This window comes from Coturnix japonica, chromosome Z (assembly GCF_054131305.1).
Source record: "Coturnix japonica strain WE chromosome Z, WE-NBRP24, whole genome shotgun sequence".
Taxonomy (NCBI): domain Eukaryota; kingdom Metazoa; phylum Chordata; class Aves; order Galliformes; family Phasianidae; genus Coturnix; species Coturnix japonica.
The window spans coordinates 26,799,175-26,804,527 of NC_140702.1; positions in this window are offsets into that span (position 1 = coordinate 26,799,175).

Sequence of the window (5,353 nt, forward strand, 5' to 3'; positions counted from 1 at the left end):
GGGATGGACTTCAGTGTATTTCACATTGCCTTTGTGTAGAGAGATGCTTACGTGACCTTCTGAAATTCCTTCCCAAAGCATTTCTCTGATTCTTTATCTAAAAAGCTTCGTATCCATTAAGAGACTTTTAGAATATTTAAGGACATACATGATGTTTGATTCATATTAGTGATTAGGATACAAAGTTAGATTTTATGCTTAACTATAAAAATGAATCCTGGAAGTATAAAATCAGGGAAAAAAAAAAAAAAAAAAAAGGAAAATGGCTGTATTAAGTATATCTAGTCTTGTATTTTATTAACAGTGTCTGGATTAATGGTTGCCAGATTGGTTTATGCTGCTAAAGTTTTCTCTTGCTCCTGGGTTTTACTTCAATGAGGTTGGCACAGCATGAACCAGGACATCATCAGTGTTGAGGCAAAACAGAGGAAAGCAAGGAGCTAAGGAAACCAAGACTCAATGTTACTGTTATTTGGGGATATACATTTTGATAGAACTCTAGTGATCGGAATGCAGACCTGCAGTTGTCCGTTATTTAGTTTAATAAAGCTTTGTGTTCTTTATGTGAAAAGTGGGAACATGTCTTTTCTGCAAATGTTTACTTTTTACCATGTGCATTCATTCTAGTTCCTTGCTGTATGCCACAGGTAATGTTATTGCTAAATTTTTATGAGCTTTTCTGACTAAATATTGCAAACTGCAAAAGGGAACTCGCCTATTTCTATTTTTCATGTACAGTCCTCTGTCAGAATATTTTCCTTTGAAACTTTATAGATAATTCTTAAAACAGTCAGATTTGCTAGCTTGAAAATTGAAAGCCAATGGCCTTGCCACGCTTTCCTGATAGTACTGGAATATTGTTTAAGCAGGAGTTGGCTTCAGAATACAAGTAATCAATTGTGCTGCTTTTCAATAAACATCAATTAATGTAAGCAACGACACTCATCTCACCCTTCAGTGGTCCAGATCAGCTCTTAACTGGCAGAACTGGTTGGGAGGGGTTGGGTTGAACCTGCTTAAGTATGCTGAATTTGCTCAGTGCAAGATCAGACAAGCTGCCTAAAGAAGCAGAAAAGAAGAAAACAGCTAGAGCTGTTGGAAGGAGATTGGATTAAACCATTACTTGCAATTGTAAGCAATTGCAAATGTAAACCAGTACACCAAGTTCCAGAACAGCTGTTAACCCTTTTTGAGACGGCAAAAAGTCAAAAACAAACCAAAGTTTTTTGCTCTTAGCTTGTTCATTTTCAATTCCTGGCGAGTGTCCTTACAGCGCTTTACCTTTAAATATATTGTGTTCCAGGGGAGCCCCGTACCCTGGAAATTCTGACAGTTAACACGGGAAGTATGATGTTTGTAGAAAATAATTTGTTCTTCACAGACTACCAAATTATTTTTTCTACCATATGTGAAATTATATAATTTTTAAATGTGCAATGTTAAATGCAATATTAAATCCTTCCAGCAGAATGATTTACTATAATTATCTGTATTCTAGAGGAGGCTCGAAAAGGGTAGAGATCTTGTCCGTAATGAAGACAGTACTACTCATAGAGATGTTGTAGAAGAATGCTTAGTCGTCTTTTGTTGCTAGCTGCCTCCCAGATGTCTTCACACTTCCCAATAAATAGTACAAAGAACCGTAAGTGTTGCTAACATTCCCGTGTAGACTTTCATCTACTTACTGTAACACCACGCAAAGCACAATCTGCCTATCTGAAAGCTTTGTTCTGGATGAGATGTGTGACTTGGATGAATCGAAAGTGAGGTGTCCATTCATATGAAGCACGACTTCCTTCCCATGCTTAGACCTTTGAGGACTTTCTTAACGTCATCACGCAAATGTGTTCACTCGCTGCTACCACAGCCACCTCCTTTGCACTTTTAAGTATCACCAAAAGAGATGTCCCCACTTTTTCCATTTTTAATCACATATAGAAATGTCATTCTTGCTTCATAGTTTACTATATGCAGAGTAACAGATTTTATCTGTAAAACATGTTTTAGAGAATGTTAATGTAGATAAGGTTGAGTTTTTAGTCTGAATGTAAGTTGGTTGTGTGTTGTATTTCGCTACATATTGGAAGTGCAAGGGGATTTGGTGTGGTGCTGAAGAGCTTAAGAGTTCACAACAGTCATGTAGGTGTTAGTAAATGTGTGATGCCCGGATCAATACCAAGTATGTGTTTAATATCTACATTTTCTGCCGTCAACTTTCAGATGACCGGATGTGCAGTTTGTCCATTCTAAGACTGGGTAATGCCTCTCCGGCCTTATTTTGCAAGTTATCTGCTCCCTAGGAAATTTCCACATAGTTGGATGTTCTTGTGTTTACAGATTTCTGCCACTTCCGAGAGCCAAGGAAATTACTCTAATTTTGTTGGTGGTGAAAGCATTCTTCTTCTTGAGTGGCCATGGAACTGCAGTTAAGATAAGAAGGTGTAGGGGGAGCTTGTTCACTCAGTGAAATGCACTTCCATCCAAAGTTATTAGCTCAAGACATACATACAAACTGAGCATCTCCTGGGCCCTGCTGCTTGGTGGGAATTCAGATGTGTAAAGCTCGAGCTGGCTCTCTGCAAGGAAATAAGTTGTTGTCCTCTGAGATCAAATACATTTTTCCCACCTATGAATGTTGTTTCTCTTTGATGAACTCAGCCCACAATTATCTTTCCTTCAGTTTTGTTGTTTGCTTCTGCCTGAGATGCATTACTGTTCTTATCTCTGTAACTAATTATTTCTTCAATTATTCTGATGTATTTTGCTTCACAGTATCCTAATTCTGAAATTAGTCTTGCGATGCATAACTTATTACTGGTGGTGTTATATAAAATTTCCTCCTGATTGCACCTTGTCAGAGTGGAATTCTTTTCTTGGCTGTAACTAAATCTTAGGTGTCTGCTGTACTAGAAATATGTTTTCATTTAAAAAGAAAGCTGCTGTTAAGATGATGACAAAGCGTATCAGAACTAATGGTCTAAGAATCCATGCAGTTTTATTTTGGTAGTAGTCACATTTTAGATAAAGTGGGTTTAGGGAGATGCACGTCTCACCAGCAGACTTCTCTGTTCTCATCCATATTTCATGTTAAAACAAACTACACACAATCTAGTTCTGACACAGTGTAATTCCATAACATCTTATTGACCAGAAGTTCACAAGAAAGTGTATTTCATTATGACTTTTAGCATGGTGGGCTTAGTTAATTCCAGTCCTTCCTTCCTTACTGCATCTAGACCCTGAGGGGACCTAGATTTGCTGATTCCCAACACACACATACACACATGAACTTACAATACGCTTAGTCTGTGCTCTTCTATTTGCTCTAGGACTGACATACAACTAGAAGCATTTAAGCATAAAAAGAGCTCTGTTGCCCAGTTACACTGTTGGGTGTTGTTTTTTTATTTCTAATACTTGTATAGTTCAGAAGGTGAGATCTTATTTCTGGGCTGATTAGTTGGCACCCTATTTTGAGGTGTTCCAGAGAAAAATACACGTATTAATTGATGTTCAGAAGGAAAAGTTTATGGTCAGAATGTAGAAAAGGCAGCTTAATGTCAGTAGGGATTTTGAAAACGACAGGATTTTGAGTGTTTACATTTAATAACAATTCTGTACAAAATAACATTGCTTGGGGTGAGGGGAAAAAAAAGGAAAAAGGAGTTTCGATATGCAATACACAGAGCTTGGGTTTGCTTGTGAATCTTAGCTAGGTCATACGTCATTACTAAGGTCTGTGGTGGCAGATGTATGGAAGGGCAGGAAGGTAGACACAAAGATTAAGCCCTAATATTAATGTCTAGACACATGCCCCTGGGAAGGAGAGGGGATGGGCGGGTAGGGGGTGGGGGTATTTTTGTACCATTCCATGATGAAAGAGGGTCAGTATCTTTCTCTTCCTTCTATAGTTGTGCATTTAAGCAGTCATATCAGATTCAGAGTTGGACAAGGTGTTCTCCAGAGGTCACTTCCAGTCCCTACATTTCTGTGATTATTCGACACTCAAGTGTTTAATTCTATTTTGAAGTAATACTAACAGAAATCCCCCAGGCTTAAGTGAAATCTATGGGCTCAGTGCAAATACTGTATTACTGTGTCATACAGATGTGGATGATTGAAGGTTTCTCTATCCTACAAACTGACTTTATGTAGCCGTCAGGTGTTCTACAAGGTGAGAACAGAAGGCCACTGAGTGAGAGGATGTAAAACTGAGGACAGCAGTTACTGGGGAATTAGAGATGCATAGAAATCACTGTTTTTCTATTGGTATTTTATTGGTTCTACTGTTCCCAGCTAAGTAGGGATTTAGATAGAGTCCATTGGCAATATGGTGCCTGAAAGTCGCCTACATGCCTCAGTGAAATACTGTGTACAGTGTCTGCTGTGTTTACTTATTTGCTCCATGTAAATCAAGGTGATATAATCAAAATGACTTGGAGCTCTCAACAGAGTACAGCTGAGCAGAGCTGTCTCCAGGCAACTATCTGATGCCATGTCAGCTGCTCTTGGCAACCACATTGCAACAGATAAGTCTAACGTGGATCTGGAAATCTTGAGGATAGCTGTGTCTTTTTAAAGATATGCAGGATATCGACTGTCCGTGTGCTTCTACCGCTGAGATGGTTAAAACTGGTGTTTCTGCTGGTTAATTAAATACAGTTGTGTAGCTGTTGCTGCTCTAGGCTAGCCATAGGGTAGCACATATAAAAATGCTAACACAGAGTGCAAGGTTTTGGCTTGCTAACGTAGAAGGAACTTAGAGCAGCCCCTGGATTTCAAGTAAATGCTGTATGCAGTATTTTAGAGTGATGTTTTGTGAAGCATGTCTCCATTTATTATGTATAGTTTTAAATCTCTGCTTATATGGATTGCAGATAAAATCATTGTAGTTCGGCTCCTCCCTTTCAATGTCAACTGAACCAACTGAGATTTCACTCTGAATCCCCTTTTTGTTTTGTATTCGCTGCAGCCCACTACAAAGGCAGTAACTAATGCATCTCTGCACAGAGACAGAACATAATGAAACCTTGTCTGACCACACTTCACATGGTGCATACAGTAATGGAAGCCTGGGATTTGCATGTAAGGGTTAAAAACACTGTTACCTGCTTATCTCTGTAACACTTTGCGATGGAAATGATGGAGGCCCAGGCCCCGCCCCGCGCCCCTTCAGGCGACGCCGCTGCCACGCACAGCCCGGCTCCTTCAAGCTTCCGGCGCTAAAGGAGACGTCTCGGTTTCTGATAGCTCGCTGCGCTTTACAGACGGCAGCGTTGCCTAATCGGATCCCGGAATTGGAAGGGGAGGCGGGATTTCTGTGTCGAGGGAAGGTGTAGGCCCGTCCATCAGC